Below are 20,211 nucleotides of genomic sequence, written 5' to 3'. Positions count from 1 at the left end.
AATAAGTTTCCAAGGTCTGATTAGTTCGCTCCGTCTGGCCATTCGTCTGAGGGTGGAATGCAGACGAAAAGGACAAATCAATGCCCATCTTAGCACAGAACGTCCGCCAAAATCTAGACACAAACTGGGATCCCCTGTCAGAAACGATGTTCTCCGGAATCCCATGCAAACGAACCACGTTCTGGAAAAACAGAGGGACCAACTCAGAGGAGGAAGGCAACTTAGGCAAGGGTACAAGATGAACCATTTTAGAAAAGCGGTCACACACAACCCAGATGACGGACATTTTTTGAGAGACAGGGAGATCCGAAATAAAGTCCATGGAAATGTGCGTCCAAGGCCTCTTCAGGATAGGCAAAGGTGACAACAATCCACTGGCTCGAGAACAGCAAGGCTTACCCCGAGCACAAACCTCACAAGACTGCACAAAAGAACGCACATCCCTAGACAAGGAAGGCCACCAAAAAGACCTGGCCACCAAGTCTCTAGTACCAAATATTCCAGGATGACCTGCCAACGCAGAAGAATGGACCTCAGAGATGACTCTACTGGTCCAGCTATCCGGAACAAACAGTCTCTCAGGCGGACAACGATCAGGTTTACCCGCCTGAAACTCCTGCAAAGCACTTCGCAAGTCTGGGAAGACGGCCGACAAAATCACCCCATCCCTAAGGATACCAGTGGGCTCAGAATTTCCAGGGGAGTCAGGCACAAAACTCCTAGAAAGAGCATCCGCCTTCACATTCTTTGAACCTGGCAGGTATGAAACCACAAAATTGAAACGAGAGAAAAACAGTGACCAACGAGCCTGTCTAGGATTCAGACGCCTGGCAGACTCAAGGTAAATCAGATTTTTGTGATCAGTCAAGACCACCACACGATGTCTAGCACCCTCCAGCCAATGACGCCACTCCTCAAATGCCCACTTCATGGCCAAAAGTTCCCGATTACCCACATCATAATTCCGCTCAGCGGGCGAAAATTTTCTAGAAAAGAACGCACATGGCTTCATCACCGAGCAATCGGAGCTTCTCTGTGACAAAACCGCCCCCGCTCCAATCTCGGACGCATCAACCTCAACTTGGAAAGGAAGCGAAACATCAGGCTGACGCAACACAGGAGCAGAAGAAAACCGGCGTTTAAGTTCCTGAAAGGCCTCCACAGCCGCAGGAGACCAATCAGCAACATCAGCACCCTTCTTAGTCAAATCCGTCAAAGGCTTAACAACACTAGAAAAATTAGTTATAAAACGACGATAGAAATTAGCAAAGCCCAAGAACTTCTGCAAACTCTTAAGAGATGCAGGCTGCGTCCAGTCACAAATAGCCCGAACCTTGACGGGATCCATCTCAATAGTAGAAGGGGAAAAAATATACCCCAAGAAAGAAATCTTCTGGACTCCAAAGAGACACTTTGAGCCCTTTACAAACAAGGAATTAGCCCGCAGGACCTGAAACACCTTCCTGACCTGCTGAACATGAGACTCCCAGTCATCAGAAAAAAACAAAATATCATCCAAATACACAATCATAAATTTATCCAGATATTCACGGAAAATATCGTGCATAAAGGACTGGAAGACTGAAGGAGCATTAGAAAGTCCGAAAGGCATTACCAAATACTCAAAATGGCCCTCAGGCGTATTAAATGCGGTTTTCCACTCATCACCTTGCTTTATTCGTATAAGATTATACGCACCCCGGAGATCAATCTTAGTGAACCATTTAGCCCCCTTAATGCGAGCAAACAAATCAGTCAACAAAGGCAAAGGATACTGATATTTTACGGTAATCTTATTCAAAAGACGATAATCTATACAAGGTCTCAAGGACCCATCTTTCTTGGCCACGAAAAAAAAACCTGCTCCCAAAGGGGACGAAGATGGACGGATATGTCCCTTTTCCAAGGACTCCTTAACATAATCCCGCATAGCAGTATGCTCTGGCACTGACAGATTGAACAAACGACCGTTAGGAAATTTACTACCAGGAATTAAATCTATAGCACAATCGCAATCCCTGTGAGGAGGAAGCGAACTGAGCTTAGGCTCCTCAAAAACATCCCGATAATCCGACAAAAATACAGGAACCTCAGAAGGAGTAGATGAAGTGATAGAAATCGGAGGTGCATCATCATGAACCCCCTGACATCCCCAGTTTAACACAGACATTGTTTTCCAGTCAAGGACTGGATTATGAGTTTGTAACCATGGCAGACCAAGTACTAGAACATCATGTAAATTATACAACACCAGGAAGCGAATCACCTCCTGATGAACGGGAGTCATACGCATGGTCACTTGTGTCCAGTACTGAGGTTTATTCATAGCTAAAGGTGTAGAGTCAATTCCCTTCAAAGGAATAGGGACTTCCAGAGGCTCAAGACTAAACCCACATTGCTTGGCAAATGACCAATCCATAAGACTCAGGGCAGCGCCTGAATCTACATAGGCATCGACGGAAATGGATGATAATGAGCAAATCAGAGTCACAGACAGAATGAACTTAGACTGTAACATACTAATGGCAACAGACTTATCAACCTTTTTTGTGCGTTTAGAGCATGCTGATATAACATGAGCTGAATCACCACAATAAAAGCACAACCCATTTTTCCGCCTATAGTTTTGCCGTTCACTTCTAGACTGAACTCTATCACATTGCATTGTCTCAAGTGCCTGTTCAGAAGACACCGCCAAATGGTGCACAGGTTTGCGCTCCCGTAAACGCCAATCAATCTGAATAGCCATAGTCATAGACTCATTCAGACCCGTAGGCGCAGGGAACCCCACCATAACATCTTTAATGGCCTCAGAAAGGCCATCTCTGAACTTTGCAGCCAGGGCGCACTCATTCCACTGAATAAGCACTGACCATTTCCGAAATTTTTGACAATATATTTCTGCTTCATCTTGCCCCTGAGAGAGAGCTAATAAAGCTTTTTCAGCCTGAATCTCTTGGTTAGGTTCCTCATAGAGCAAACCCAATGCCATAAAAAACGCATCCACATTAAGCAAAGCAGGATCCCCTGGTGCCAATGCAAATGCCCAATTTTGAGGGTCACCCCGCAGGAAAGATATAATAATCTTAACCTGCTGAGCAGGGTCTCCAGAAGAGCGAGATTTCAAAGAAAGGAACAGCTTGCAATTGTTCCTAAAATTCAGAAAACTAGATCTATCTCCAGCAAAGAACTCTGGAATAGGAATTCTAGGTTCAGACATAGGAGCATGTACAACAAAATCTTGTATATTTTGAACCTTAGCAGCAAGATTATTCAAGCTGGAAGCTAAACTCTGGACGTCCATGATAAACAGCTAAGGTCAGAGCTATTCAAGGATTAAGAGGAGGAAAAAAAAAAAAATCAGCCAGGCTGCAATTAGGGCTAGGCAGCAACCTCAGAGGAGAAAAAAAAAAAAAAAAAAAAAAACTTCCTCAGACTACTTTTCCTCCTACTTCAGCCCAAACATTTTTGGCCGGCTATACTGTCATGATTCCAATGGCAGGGAATCACAAAAGGACAAGCACCAACGAGCTCTAGGGTGATGGAACCTGAGCTGACCGCGACCCTAAACCTGAACACACAAATAACAATAGCCGGGGAACGTGCCTACGTTGATCCTAGACGTCTCGCACCAGCCGAAGATCTAACTTCCCCTATTAGAAGAAACACAGACCTCTCTTGCCTCCAGAGAAATACCCCACAGAAATAGCAGCCCCCCACATATAATGACGGTGAAATGAGAGGAAGGCACATACACAGTATGAAATCAGATTCAGCAAAATGAGGCCCGCTAAAACTAGATAGCAGAGGATACAAAAGTAAACTGCGCGGTCAGCAAAAAACCCTTCAAAAAACCATCCTGTAATTACTTGAACTCATGTTCCAACTCATGGAACATGAGGAGCAATTACAGCCCGCTAGAGCAACCAGCAGCAAAGAAACAATTATATGCAAGCTGGACAAGACAAAAATAAATCAAAACGTGGAACAAGAAAATCAAAAACTTAGCTTGTCCTGAAGATTACTGAAGCCAGAAGCTGAGGTAACAAAACACTCTGATAACCTTGATAGCCGGCGGGGAAATGACAAGAAAGCCCGGTTAAATAGGAAACTCCCAAATCCTAATAGAACAGGTGGACACCAGAGACAGCAGAACACAAATCACCCAGTACCATCAGTAACCACCAGAGGGAGCCCAAAAACAGAACTCACAACAAATACCACAGGTGGCGAATACCACAGGTGGCGTCATGAACAATTTCCCTTTCCCCTATAAACTTTACCCCTTTCAATTCATTGAGTCTTTTATTGGACGCCCAGGGCCACGGACTAGGTCACTGGTGCTGTGACACATCCCCTTTAAGAACTGTCCGACCCAGCCCGAGTACCCCACATGCTCCGGTCCTGAGTGCCAGTGGCAGTGTCGGGACTTGATGCAAGAGACTCGTGCGAGTTTCTAGCATTGAACTCGCAAGTGTGACCCCGGATTAACAGTGTGAAACACAAGGGGGTAACATTAAGGCATAAGTGGTACAAAGCATTGCACAACAGCGTAAAACACATGACAATACGTAGACATTTTACAACAAGGTATTAACACGTAGGTACACCATCCATGTACCGCATAAAATGCATGAAACCAGCATGAAGGAGAGGGGGCGCAGCCAAGGGTCTCCGCCACCTCCTTACAGACTGACCATGCTTCCATACAAGCCACGCCACAATGTTGGGAGGGGTGGGAGGACAGGGGCCACAGACAATCAAACTTGATGTTGCGGATCAAGTCCCTGGCAGTCCTGACATCCAGGTCGTTTCCCCCAGCATGTATTATTAAAATGTCTTAGGGCATATCCAAACATTTATTGAAATAAAATTTAGGCATGAGTCTTGTCCAGAACATACCACTAACGCAAATCCATTGGACCATGGCATCTTCTTTCAGGAGGGCTGGCTGATGGCCGGGCGGCCTGACATCTGCCCTCAACACTCCCCATAATACATAAGAATGGCCTAATACCCACACCAGTAATGAGCCATCTGAAAAGGAAAAAAAACTACCAACTCGTACACTTGCACCACTTGCATCCCCAACTCATTGATTTATAACATGTCGGTGTGAGTATAGGACTTCAACTCCCAACAACCAATCTTGCATACCACAGATGCATTCAGCCCCCATCTTGCTGCCGCTCTTCTACATGAATGGGACCTAGAATCTGACCCATCCAGGCATGTTGTGAATTCTGTTGTCAGGCTCCCTCCTGTGGTCATGAATGGTACTTCGGCTGGTTCTGTCCATGGACTTTCTCTGGTGCCTGTGGGTGTTTCTGAGTTTCCTTCCACAGGTGACGAGGCTAATTCGTTAGTGGGCTGCTCTATTTAACTCCACTTAGATCTTTGCCCCATGCCAGCTGTCAATGTTGTACTATGGCTCTAGTTCGATCCTGGATCGTTCTGAGTTCCTGTTGCTCCAGCAGAAGCTAAGTTCCTCTGTGCTATTTTGCTTGTTTGCTATTTTTTCTGTCCAGCTTGCTTTTGTCAATATTGCCTTGCTTGCTGGAAGCTCTGGGACGCAGAGGGGCGCCTCCCGCACCGTGAGTCGGTGCGGAAGGTATTTTTCCCTGCACTCTCTGCGTGGTCTTTTGTAGGTTTTTGTGCTGACCGCAAAGTAACCTTTTCTATCCTCGGTCTGTTCAGTTAGTCGGGCCTCTCTTTGCTAAATCTATTTCATCTCTGTGTTTGTATTTTCATCTTTACTCACAGTCATTATATGTGAGGGGCTGCCTTTTCCTTTGGGGAATTTCTCTGAGGCAAGGTAGGCTTTATTTTTCTATCTTCAGGGCTAGCTAGTTTCTTAGGCTGTGCCGAGTTGCATAGGGAGCGTTAGGCGCAATCCACGGCTATTTCTAGTGTGTTTTGATAGGTTTAGGGATTGCGGTCAGCAGAGTTCCCACGTCCCAGAGCTTGTCCTTATTATCTGTAACTATCAGGTCCATTATTTGTCCAAACCACCGGATCATAACACAGGCCTATGGTCACTAAACACCTCTTGATAATTGATATAAACTGAAACTGTGACAATGCCAATATGTTAACACATGAATCAGAAGGGTTCTAGTGTTACCCCCCCACACTCAATTCGAAGTACTTCGATGTCCAATGTTCCGGGCACTAGAATAGACTTTCCACTGCCCACAGCTCAATTACACATCCTTTGCCACAGGGGTCTGTTTTTGATCTCCTCAAAAAAGAACAAACCAGCTTAGATTCATAAACCACATTACTAGATTGTACACGGCCCTGACTGCAACAACTACCACTCATCAACTCGCTAATGCTGAAACGGCCAAAAAAGGCTAAAACAAACGTCACTCGAAATAACAACGTCTCATATCCTGACATACACACTTCATTCAATGACTGAAAAATTCCTCCCAGCAGTTCGAACGAAACCAGGCGTTGTCCATCCCCTTCTGTAGCCCTTTAGCACTCGCCGCACCATAAAATCCTTAGTACTTCTCACCAGGTGTTGGTGCTGTGTGGTGGCCATTGTTGTTGGAGTTTTATGCCTGTGGGGTGGCACGGCCTGGAGTAATGGGGACTCTACCTCGCAGCTTGGGTGGGGCCCCAGGTCGTCCGCCCTATTGGTGCACTGTCACTGTGACGGTGGGTTGCACACAACACTGTCCCTTTCACGCTAGGGACCCACTGAGAGGTTCCCTGTGATGTGGTAGTGGGCTTCAAACAGTCTGGTCAGAATGTTAAACTAAGAACCACATGTTCAGTTTGTTAATTTTTGTCTAGATCAAATTATGAATATTGAGATGTGCGGACCATGTCTATTTCTACAGATATATCCTTAATCCTTAGTAACATCCCCAGCTCCTTGCTCCCGCTGCTGGAGAAGACCCTGCCGAACCAATCCACTCTCTCATCACCCGCAAAAACTGCGACACCTCAATCTCATCCGTCCTTGCATACTCAACCTGCCACGCACAATCAACATTCCCACTACATGCTGAAGTACAATGACCACATTGCTTACCAGGCTGACTACAAAACTGACTCAGAACAGCTGTTGGGTGTTTGTAAAACTGCCTCGGACTCCGCGCCTGATGATGCCAGTTCTTCCTTCTCTCATGCGACCGTTGGCTCTCCCGCAACCAGTGGTCCTTCAGTTCCTGTTGCGTCATCCTCGTGTTTTGCTGAAGCAGGTGCAGGTGGAGCGCCCCCAGACACAGGGCCACAGGTTCTCGGTACCGGTTCTCTCTGTCTCAGTTCTGGGGTTGTCACGGTGGCTGGACCTGGTCCCTGACCCTGCTAAGGGGCGTCCAATAAAAGGAGTGATGGTAGTTTGTCAAGGGTTCGTGACGCCACCTGTGGTGTTCGGTCAGGGCGACCGACGCTGCTTAGGGGTCCGCTAGGGTGATGGAATGGCAGCTAGATGGAATACCTTCCCACAGGTGAAGTATATCCCCAGGGCTTCCCAGTAGTGTAGGTGGCGATGGTGTGAGGTGCGGTCAATAACGAGGACACAGGGTTGCAGTCTCTTTACCTTTTACTGAAGACTTCGGGATCCTCAATCCAGAGCACAGTTAACAGAGCTGTCTGAGACCGGCCAGTCCGAAGGCACATCCAGAGTTCCCTTTGCAGGTGGAAATCAGTGCCTACCACTAGCACCTGTGTGTTGTAGTGCTTCCCTGCTGAGCATTCGGGATAGCCCTCACAACTTCTGTTCTCGTTCTTTCTCTCTCTCTCTCTTCATCCCCCAAGTTATCTGGATAGGATGCACCCGTTTGACGGGAAGGCTCGAAGCTATTCTGGGACTCTAGAAACGCCCCTCTCCACACTTGCCCCCTATGTCTACTTATGTGATGTATGGTAGACAGCCAACCTATAATTAACTGTCCTGCGGTATTTGAAGTAAGGCATAGAGTCAGTTACTTCTTCCGGTCACCGGATGTTGCCATTCTCGGGGCACGACTCCTACTGGCTCTCCTTTGTGCTTGATCTCGTTTCTCACTTTCCACAATATCCTTCTCTTCTTGTCCTTTCTTAGGATACCGTCGCAAGGTAGTGCACGCGCGGTTCCGTTGCTTTCTATTCGTTCTGCTAGGCCCCAGTCAGGAACCCACCCCTGACAGGTCCTCCCTGGATCTCTCCCAGGCTGCGTTCTGTTCTAACTTCCTATCCGACCCCTAGTTTTACCAGTGTGAGGCGTGGCCAAATACATAGTGCCTTTTGCTCCCCCGAGTGGACGGAGTGTGAAGTGTAATGTGTGCTGTGATACCTGGTCAGGTGAACTCCTTTAGTGCAATCAAACATAACATCACTCCCCTTAATGGCAGAGCGACATTACTGCAACGACCAGGACTCTGGGGCGCTGCACTCCCCCCTGGTTAAATCCAGTACTCCCGGACTGGGAAAAGAAGAACAACAATACATGTTAGGAAAAAGACATACAAAATTTTGAAATGCTTTGAACAATGTAGACATTATAATGCTTCCCTTTATGGGAGGTGAGGTCACTTGAACGTTACAAACGGAAACATGTTTAAATATTTTAAATAACATTCTATTCTACAGACTATAAATAATTCCTATTGCCCAGCTGGGTATTCTACTATGCAGGGCCGGCTCCAGGTTTTTGTGGGCCCCGGGCGAAAGAGTCTCAGTGGGCCCCCCCTTTAACACATACCACGATTCATGATCGCATATAAACACAGCCATGTAGTATATAACACAGCCCACGTAGTATATAGCACAGCCACGTAGCATATAACACAGCCCACGTAGCATATGACACAGCCACGTAGTATATAGCACAGCCCACGTATCATATAACAGCCCATATAGTATATAGCACAGCCACATAGTATATAACACGGCCCACGTAGTTTATAGGACAGCCATGTAGTATACAGCACAGCCCACATAGTAGTATACAGCACTACCCACGCAATAGTATATAGCACAGCCCACACAGTAGTACATAGCACAGCCCACACAGTAGTATATAGCACAGCCCACACAATAGTATATAGCACAGCCCACACAATAGTATAAGCCCACACAATAGTATATAGCACAGCCCACACAGTAGTATATAGCACAGCCCACACAGTAGTATACAGCACTGCCGACATAGCAGTATACAGCACTGCCCACATAGTAGTATATAGCACAGCCACACAGTAGTATACAGCACTGCCCACATAGTAGTATACAGCACTGCCCACGTAGTATATAGCAGCCCACGTAGTATATAACACTGCCAACGTAGTATATAACACTGCCACCGTAGTATATAACACTGCCCACGTAGTATATAACACAGCCCACATAGTACATAGCAGCCCACGTAGTATATAGCAGCCCAGCCCACGTAGTATATAGCAGCCCATGTAGTATATAGCAGCCAACGTAGTATATAGCAGCCCACGTAGCATATAGCAGCCCATGTAGTATATAGCACAGCCCACGTAGTGTATAGCAGCCCACGTAGTATATAGCAGCCCAGCCCACGTAGTATATAGCAGCCCACGTAGTATATAGCAGCCCAGCCCACGTAGTATATAGCAGCCCACGTAGTATATAGCAGCCCAGCCCACGTAGTATATAGCAGCCCAGCTGCCCATGTAGTATATAGCAGCCAATGTAGTATATAGCAGCCCACATAGTATATAACACAGCCCAGCCAGTATATAAGAGCCCATACCTTGTCCTCCCAGCCAGGCTCTGCATCCCCCCGCAATCCTTTGTTCCAGGTAGCAGGTGCTGCACACTTCCTGCTTGGGGACGCTCGGCTCATTCTCCAGGCACTGGACGGTCGGAAGTCACTCTGCCTCAGGGGCCACATGCGGGCAGCCTGCCTCTAATGCCAGCCCTGAATGGGCCCCCCTGTCTCGCCAGGGCCCCGGCATTTGCCCGGGTACGCCTGGTGCTGACGCCGGCCCTGCTACTATGTGCAAATCTTTGAACAATAATTTAACTGCTCCTTTAAGGGCGTATAAGCTGAACCCACTAAAGGCCTACTACAAAACACTATGGTACAAAGCTAACATTCTCTTTTCTTCTTCAGCTTCACACATGCCTAGCTACTCGTCTGGGCCTAGTGCATCCCTTCTTCTAGGTCCACGGCAAACCATCTCTCTATGGTTCTCAAAAGGACTCACTAACCCCTACGGGTTCACTTCCTAGCTCTCTAGCTACATGGCATCTACTTATGCAAACATTATCACTATCTTACTACTTAAGGCATCATTATCAAAAAGCAACAAATAACATTCCCTTTAAGAGGGGAAAAATCAGTCTTCTCTGAGGTAGTGCAACAATCATCAAGTCACTAATAAACTTTTAAGACAAGAGAAACTTTCACGTCGTCATCAGGAACAGTTTCTTTGCAAAGTCTTCATGCTCTGTAAAACCAGTAGGGAGCACCTTTAAGAAGGTGCAAACTATTTACAACACCAGTTCGTGAATCATTCACCGTCCATGATTCGGCAGTCTTTTGAAACAATGATAACTTTGTGCAAAAAGAAAAATTTAAAACAATAGGGATCCCGGGTCAACAAAGGGATCCCTTTAAGAGGTAACCCAGGACGGGTTTAGCAGCAAAAGAGCAGGAAACAGTTAACTATGTACAGTTGTCAGGATTTCAAGGTTTTATTCCTGCTCTGGTGGTCTCCGCCAGGGCCTGACCGGGCAGGCAGGCCTCGGGGGTCTGGGAAGACTAAAATCAAAGTCTATCTCCGGCATCATGGGAGTCCAGTGGACAATCCGAGGGACGGCGGCAGCGGCTGCCGCCGTTTCAGCAGGTTCTTCCTCCAAGGACTTGGCAGCGACCAGTACTGAGGTACAGCGCTGGGTGTCCCGAGCCCACCAGCCGTGACCCTTTTGGTATCGGCAGTAGCTTACCGCCTCCCCCGGCATCAGGACGGGACCTTTGCTGTCGCCACGCAGGCCAGCCTCCACCACCTGATGTGGACCTTTATCGTCGATCCGATCTCCTGTACAAAACCTTTTCCTCTCTGGGGTTGGTAGACAATCACAACGCCCCACTTTGGCAAAGATCCGTCCAGCAGTTCACCGCGAGCCTCCTGCTCCACCTCTCTAGCGTACTCTGTAATCAAGTGCTTCCGGTACTCTCCCCATGGAAAGGGCCCAAGATCATGCCCCCCAGTTGGTCTGGGGTCAGGCGGCGGGGATGCCGGGGCTCCGGTAGTCACAGCGGCGGATGGGCCTGGTCAGGGGAAAGGGCGGTCTCCCCGGAAATCGCGGCACGGGACGCCGACATTTGAGGGGACCCCTCCGGCGTCACTCCGCTCCCCTAAGGAATCCGCCAAGGCCGGTGACAGCACAGGCAGCGGACTTCCCATGGGCAGCCCCCAGGGGTCCAGGCTCTCCAGCGGTGGCATACCGGAATAATCCTCCGGTGACGGGGGTCTGTGCGGGGCCATTCGTTTTCAGAGACCTTCTCTGCTCTCCAGTTCCACTCCATCTGAGTCATAGTTTCGTTTCTTCGGCCTCCGCCAGCCAAAGAGAATTAGGAGGTGGACCTCGGCTGCTGACGGACACGTCCTCAAGACACAGAAATATTTAGACTGGGCGGTCATTGTTTTTCGCGCTTCTCCGTCCGTTCACGCCCACAACTCCACGCCCTTCTTCTTCTCCTGCGCTCTTCGTGGCGCGGCAATGGCAATGAGACAGGGACAAGGGGGCATCCTGCACGTCTGGAGGAAAGAAGGTTTAAGCATAACAACAGAAGTGGATTCTTTACTGTAAGAGCAGTGAGACTATGGAACTCTCTGCCGCATGATGTTGTAATGAGTGATTCATTACTAAAATTTAAGAGGGGACTGGATACCTTTCTTGAAAAGTATAATGTTACAGGTTATATACACTAGATTCCTTGATAGGGCGTTGATCCAGGGAACTAGTCTGATTGCCGTATGTGGAGTCGGGAAGGAATTTTTTTCCCCAATGTGGATCTTACTATTTGCTACATGGTTTTTTTTTTGCCTTCCTCTGGATCAACATGTTAGGGCATGTTAGGTTAGGCTATGGGTTGAACTAGATGGACTTAAAGTCTTCCGTCAACCTTAATACCTATGTTACTATGAGTCCGCTTCCAGAAGGTCCTTGGTGGGGCTCCTATTTTGCCCTCGGGGTCAGTTCCGGGCTCAGCCTTACAGGAGGTCGAGACCTCCTAGGGTGCTTGGGAGGCATTGGTTCCACATCTGCCTCTCCGACCTCACTGCTCAACATCAGCAACTGCTGCTGAAGCCATCAAAGGCCTTTCTCCACCATCAAGAACTTGCAGCTTTCAGGCAAAGCCTTCATATTTCGAACAGGGGAGCTCTGACGCAGATCCACTAATGGACTGACACTACCATGCCCCATACCCTTCCAATTAGGTAAGATGCCCTGGGAAGACACTCTCTTGGTCCCCATCCGAATTTGCTATGGGACCCTGCCCCCCCAATCTCCAAAACGCCATTTTGGTTCCCTATAAAACCTACTCCTATTAAACCACAATGATACCCAGGGCCCGGCAGGCATCCTAGTCATGTGGCCCTCCGCAGAATGGACCCTACTTTCATCGGTATCTCAAGGAAGCGTTTAATCGACTTTTTACACAAGTTTATTGCAGATCTGAGGCTCGCTCTATTCCTGAGCCCTTGAGAAGCCGCTTTTTCCGGGCGAGCGTCTTGCCAGATCTCCCCGGCATTTTCATTACTTGCAGTAACTTTGATTGCAGATCTCCTTAAGCGGAATCCAGTTATCTGCCGTCGTAATCGCTCCCACATCTGTTTTTTGGTTTTATTTCTGACAAATGAAGCAGAAACATAGATGTATTGCATTTTCTGTGTTACCGAAGCCGCCAGAAATGAAAACCGCCTGGTAACTTATTGAAGTGTAAATGATTTTGTGAAAGTCAGAAAAGTTTTTTGTCCTTCTGGTATAGACTATATTATTTATGTGTGAGAGGAAGATGATCAGCAGACACATGAGGGATCGAGGCCTACAGATTCTTTGACTTGTCAACAAACTTTGGGGGAGATTTATATACATTATTGCCATGTAACTCTAGTAACCTATCAGGTTGCTGCTTACTTTTTCAAACAGGCCATAGAAAAATGAGAGCTGCAATCTTATGGGTTGCTATGAACATTTGACACTGATTTTCAGTAGTCTCAGAAGCATGGCAACCAATAAGATTGCTTCTTTCATTTCTCCGCCAGCTTTTTGAAAATGAAAGCTATAATCTGATTGGTTCCTATGGTCAGACTATACTGGAACACTGCTGTCTCTTTAATGTGGCAACCAATTTTGATGCTGCTTTCATTTTTCAATCAGCCTTAAGAAAATGAAAGCTGTAATCTGATTGGATGCTGTGTCCAGCAGACACTGATTTTCAGTAGTCTCAGATGCATGGCACCCAATGAGATTGCTGATTTCGTTTCTCAACTAGCCTAGAAAAATGAAAGCTTTATTCTGATTGGTTGCTATGGGCAGATTATTATATAAATCCAGCATCCTAGAGGCCAATCAGATTGTTTTTTTTTTAACATACTTGTCAACTTTTGAGTCTGAAAGTGGATGTATAAAGGGGTGCACAAACATTTTGGCATTTAATGCTTCCAAATGCATGGACATGTCCCCATTACAGCAATTCAATTCCAAATAGTGCATATGACTCTCCTCATAACCCCCCAAAATGAATACTAACTCTTTACAGGGGTAGTCCCATCTCCAAGATTCTATCTCAATATGTAGTACATGTAATAATAATAATAATAATAATAATAATAATATAAAATACCTCTAATTAGAAATGTAGTATAGTTCTTCTGATTAGCTATGCCGCCTATCCCCATGTGCAGGCCATTGTAGTAGATTAGGCATCCATGGTTATCTCACATAGTGACAGTTTGTTAGTTGTTTTGGTCGTAACCATGGATACCTAAGCTACTGCAATGCCCTGTACACAGGGCCGCCATCAGGGCATGACGGCCGTGACTGGCGTATGGGGCCCGGTGGGCAGAGGGGGCCCGTCTCATCTGCTCACCGGGCCCCTACCGGCAGCCGCAGGCTAACCCGGGCCCTTAGCGCCGACGCTGCAGCTGTTTAAAGCCATTGACGTGCGGGCCCGCTGGCCCACACGTCAATAGTTAACAGCCGCCAGCCAATCTGAGGCTGGCAGCTGACGTCAGCCGCAGCGTGCGTGCATGTCGCCGGCGTCTGACATCATTGTCAGTCGCCGGCGAGTGCACGCTGCAGCTGCGTGGAGACAGAGAACTTCGCCCGCCGCAGGAGCACGGCCAGGTAAGAAGAACTTTTTTTTTTTCCTTGAGAGCGGCGATCCGGGGGGCCCAGGAAGAACGCTGGACACAGATGGGACAGAGTGCTGGACACAGATGGGGCAGAGTGCTGGACACAGATGGGGCAGAGTGCTGGACACAGATGGGGCAGAGTGCTGGACACAGATGGGGCAGAGTGCTGGACACAGATGGGGCAGAGTGCTGGACACAGATGGGGCAGAGTGCTGGACACAGATGGGGCAGAGTGCTGGACACAGATGGGGCAGGATTGGAAACAGATGGGGCAGAGTGCTGGACACGGATGGGGCAGGATTGGAAACAGATGGGGCAGAGTGCTGGACACAGATGGGGCAGGATTGGACACAGATGGGGCAGAGTGCTGGACACAGATGGGGCAGGATTGGACACAGATGGGGCAGAGTGCTGGACACAGATGGGGCAGGATTGGAAACAGATGGGGCAGAGTGCTGGACACAGATGGGGCAGAGTGCTGGACACAGATGGGGCAGGATTGGAAACAGATGAGGCAGAATGGATATGATGGAGACAGATGGGGTAGGATGGGGAGATCATATGGGGCAGAATGGATACTCATGAGGGCAGGATGGGAGAACATATGGCTGGAGCCTGGAATGAGACACACGGGGGCTAGGATGGCGAATATTACCATAGGGGCTAATTAAGGGATATTATTATTGCAGTGATGTATTTATTTTATTTTTTGAGGACACTGTTTTAAATGGGGGCGGTCCTGTTACTGTGTAGAGTGATACTATGTCGCCTTCTTCATGTGGTGTAATGTAGAGGCTGGGAAAATTAAGTAATGTGTTCAACAAGCGGAACTCGAGATAACTGTGTTATTTCCTGCAGAGACGAGTCCTGGCTGGATGAAGTGATGGCGGTCTGTGCTGGATGAAAGATGAAGGACTTCACCTAGAGACGTCACTGGTGAGTCAGTGTTACCTATACACTGACACTATACACTGTATACTATATACAGAGCTCCTGTGTACAATGTCACCGGTGATCACTGTATTACCTATACATTATATACAGAGCTCCTGTGTGTAATGTCACCGGTGATCACTGTATTACCTGTACACAGACACTGCTTACTAATTACAGATCTCCTGTGTATAATGGCACTGATGGTGATAGTATTGTGGTTTTTTTTTATTACTGATCAGTATTGTAGTATTCAGTCACTATGTGGTGGTAATATGTGGTCTGGTCATGATGTAGCGTTATTTGTTCCTTGTATTTTATATTATTCGATCACTGTGGTGGTAATATGTCATCTGGTCATAGTGCTGTGGTATTTGTTCCTTGTATGTAGTATTATAGGTAATTTTAAAAATTGAAAAATAAATAAAAATATACCTAAATTGTATTGCATATTTTAACAAATATTTAATAGGTTACAGTAGAGTAGGGCCCGGCCAAAAGTGTCTACCGTGTTATGGTGGCGACTTAAAAAATCTTTTGGCCAAAACAAAAGCTGCCGGTTATATGTGTGATCTGGTGATGGGAACTGTCAATGTGTGATAGGTGAGAAGTGGAGATTTTCCAAGAGAGAGCGGTGGGACTGTGGCCAGTTCGAGGGGTGGAGCCTGGAGGCGGGGCTGGGGTGGAGCCTGGGCGGAGTTTCAAGGGGGCCCCAAAAATGTTGCCAGTATGGGGCCCCAAAATTTCTAGTGGCAGCCCTGCCTGTAAATGGGGTAAGTGACGTAGTGAATCAGCAGAACTATATTACATTTTTAATAGGTTATACTTGGTAATTTTATTTTTATTACTCTTTCTACATATTGGGACAGGATCTTGGAGATGGGAATACCCCTTTAAAGTAGAACTGGCCATCACACTAAACCTCCTAAATATATTGAGACTCTGGACCCCATAAATAAAGACCCCAAACCAGATACTATTTTAAAACAGACAAACTCGCCTTTAAAATACAGACTCTCCCGACTTACCCGCATCTATGAACACTGAACTCGGTCAATCAGACGGAATGGCCGTTGCAGTTCCAACTATCCGATCTTTCTCATCCCGACATCAGGGAGATTTGGGAGACTCCTATACCCATTAGGTTGTCAGTCGATCCTGTGGAAGTGTGGCTTCAGACGACTGTCACCTAATGTACATGGAGGTCTTAAAGGGTTATTGCCATCTTCATAAATGGCCGTTGTCAGATAATTATTTTGCAATTTAACATTTATTGAAATTTTCAGCCGTTCTTGAGATATTAACACTTTTTTCTTTTGTTTACAGCTCGTTGCCTTGGAGACCGACCACCACTGCTAGACAGCAGAACATACGCAGTGCTTGCAATCTATTTTCTATTGCGCTTGTAAGTGCAGTTTTGAGCTGGTCAGAATTTCTAGGGAATGCTGTTGCCTCCTAATCCCGACCAGCTTCGGCACAATGCTTCCAAGCTACACAGCAACGGTGGTCGGTCTCCTAGGCAACGAACTGTAAACAAAAAGAAAATTGTTAATATCTCAAAAATGGCTCCAAATTTTAATAAGCAGCAAATGGCAAAAGTGCTTCTTTTTACAAGCACTATCCATCTATAAAGATGGCAATAGCCCTATAAATCTAAAGAAAGGCCTCAGTTTGGACCATCCTCCACCCACTTTTTCTCCAGGCTATGCTCATGTGCTTTCAATCTTCCAGGCTATTATCAGAGTCGGACAGTTGCACGCTTTCTATAACTTTCACATGTATCTGCCAAAACCTAATGAGCAGAAAAATTCTGTTATTTCTTACGAATCTCGACTTTCCATCTGTTTATATGAAATCAAACGCATCAGAGACTAAACTTTCTGTTCATGTTTCAAACCCTTATTTTGGAAATTTTAGGAATATGCTTAACCTCAAACTACTGTTTACTTCACATATATATATATATATATATATATATATATGTATATATATATATATTTACTTTTCACATTTCACACCAAATAACCTGTCGAATGATATCGCCAGGTTATTATAGTTTTTATTCTTACATGTATGTAAGAAAATTTATTTTAGGTGATAAAAAAAACAGTTTTTGCGATTGTGACTTTTTACATTCTATTTTTTTTATTGCACTTTTTAATGCATATATAATTTTTCCCTCTGGGGAACATTTTTGAAATTACTTTTTTGATCATTTCTTTGCACTGGAACTGGGATATCCAGAAGAGCCATGATTACGAGGGAACTTGTACTCCCCCTTAACAATGCATTTTTTACTCTTGATGTTACTTCCTTGTTCTCCAATATTGAACATGATTTGGAAGTTAAGGTGGTGGAGTATTTTTATGTCAGTACAGTTTGGTTCCGGACTATTGGAGGAGCTTTATCTTAAAAAGGATTGAATTTATACTCAACTATAATATTTTTGCGTTCAAGGATGGGACCTATCAAAAGTTGAGGGGTTGCGCCATGGGCACGGGATTCACCCCTAGTCACGTACATTTGTTTGTTTCTAGTCTCTCCACATTGAGAGGTGTGTCTAAATAGAATAAGGGCTGAGGAACATCAAATGTGTAGAAGGAGAACTGGAACTGATAGATTTAAATACAGTTTTGTTATTATCTTTAATAGTTCACATTGGAACATTAGAGGGATACCCAATGAATACTGGTTGATTTTGAAGAATGACCTGGTTTTAGCCAAGGTCATACCAAAAAACCCTAATATAGTTTTTAGGAGAAATATCTTAAAAATCATATAGCACCAAGTCACATTTATATATATGAAAAAAAGGTTTACCTATGTGGAGGATTAATTATCTCTATTTCCGGAACAAGTGGGTACCTACCGGTTTGGGGAGCCAAATCCCAATGCTGCGCAATGGTCAAGCACGGTTGTGGTCAAGCTGCTACTGGTGAGATTTTTTTTCTGTCAATCAATTTTTATATTGTAATATATCCTCTGTTGTTTATCTACTCGAATGCAGTTGTAAGCAGCAATATGTAGGCCGTACTATGCAATCAGTAGAATGAATAAACACAGGTCGAATATAAGGAATGTAGTAACGAATCATAGTCTCTATAGGCATTATTGTATAGTAATGAGCACCAAAAAATACCATTAATTTATGGCTAACATTGTTGGAGCAAAGTCTGGAAAAGTCCCGGACAGGTCTCAGAACCTCATGAATATGGAATCTTTCTGGATCTTTAAATTAATGGTTGTGCATATTGTATTGGTTCCTCTTAACACTATTTTTATTGGAATATATGGTTTTATATTGTATATTTTATATAACATGTGTTTGGGGTCAAGTTCCCGCCTCTGCACAGGGGGAATCTCGAGCCATCTCCGCTGTGGTCTCCCATTCTTCTCCTGCCGCAGTGGAGCCTGCTCAGAGGAGACGTCGGTCCCAGCGTCTCGCTCAGTCTGACTCTGTGCAAAGGGTTACTGCTGCCCTTCCAGCTTCTGCGATTGTAGCCAGTACTGGGCAGTGGCGAGCAGACGTTTTTGGGACTAAGTCCTGCTTTTCCCCTTCTAAGCATGCCCAGGGTAAGATCTCTCGTTGGAGATCAAGGGTCACATGCTCAGGTACTGCAGCTAATCCCATTGGTCCTCTAGGAAGGTCCTGAAGGTGCTCAACTTCTGTGGCAGCCTCCCATTGGTCCTTCTGGGAAGGTCCTGTACTTGCTGCAGTTATAAAAGGTTCGCATAACCGCACGGCCATGCGCTAGTATCAAATCTAAGTTATGTGCTTTGCGCCAGTGTGGTTATGTGTGAATGTATTCAGGGACCCGGCTGAAATAAGCCCCTAGAATACTGGCACCTCCGGTGAGGAGATTGTATGAATGTATTCAGGGACCCGGCTGAAATAAGCCCCTAGAATATCGGCACCTCCGGTGAGGAGATTGCGTGTTTGCATAATCACTGACTGCTATCAGTTTGGTAGTAAGCTTGTGCTCCTGTGAGGCTAACAGGGCACAGTGCTTACCTCTCACGGCTACTCTGTGAAGTAACAGAGCTAGTCTATACCGCCAAACTGTGCCACCATTCACTAGCAGCAGGTTCCTCCTGCATGGTGAACCCCAGGCTGCGAACGCACCAATTATAATAAATGTCTATATTTACTCGGTGTGTTCCGCTAGCCCTAGCAACATGCTACTGTTTTTTTTGTACTGTTTAAACTTTTTTCTGCTTATGGATATGTGACAGCTGGTCCTATAGACCGGGGCATAACTCCGTGAGAGATTGTAAAGGTTGTTCTGTCCTTACAAGCAAAGGGTTAATGCTTTAGATATAAGTGTTTTGGCATCTCCGACGAGTATGAGTGACGGGAGTGTTTTCCTGATTGATATAGCTGATGAAGGAGACGGACCGTCCCTGAAATGGGTAACGCAATAAATACGTAAATACGTTCAACCAGGAACCGGACCTTCCTCCTTCATGGCATTGACCGCGTGACATCGCATTCCTCCCTTCTTGATATATACATTGCAAGGGAAATCGTCCACTACAGTGATACATTTCACTGCTAGATCCCACAAGCTCTGCTATGCCGGCAGGTACCTGCTGATCATGTGGTCACATGGTCCTAGAAAAGCATCAGAGAGGCCGATCCTTCACTACAAACTATGTAACTTGCAGAATATAGGACAGAAGCAGTAATAAACCACCTCTGTCATCTCCTCTTGGTTCCCAACAGTGAGATCGGACTTGAAGCAGGAGCTTTGACGCCGCTCTGTAAATTTACCAAAGCCAAGAACCAAACACCATAAATTTATGATACTTGGTCCCTATGAGGTTGAAGAAAAAGTAAAGGAATTGATTGATAGGTGTGTATGTGCCCTGCTGGGAATCCATACAAGAAATGAATTAAACAGAGGCATGCATAAAAGAGTGGGTGCCCGCTAGCAAAATATGA

This window comes from Ranitomeya imitator, chromosome 1 (assembly GCF_032444005.1).
Source record: "Ranitomeya imitator isolate aRanImi1 chromosome 1, aRanImi1.pri, whole genome shotgun sequence".
NCBI classification, from domain to species: Eukaryota; Metazoa; Chordata; class Amphibia; order Anura; family Dendrobatidae; genus Ranitomeya; species Ranitomeya imitator.
This window is presented reverse-complemented; position numbering follows the sequence as displayed.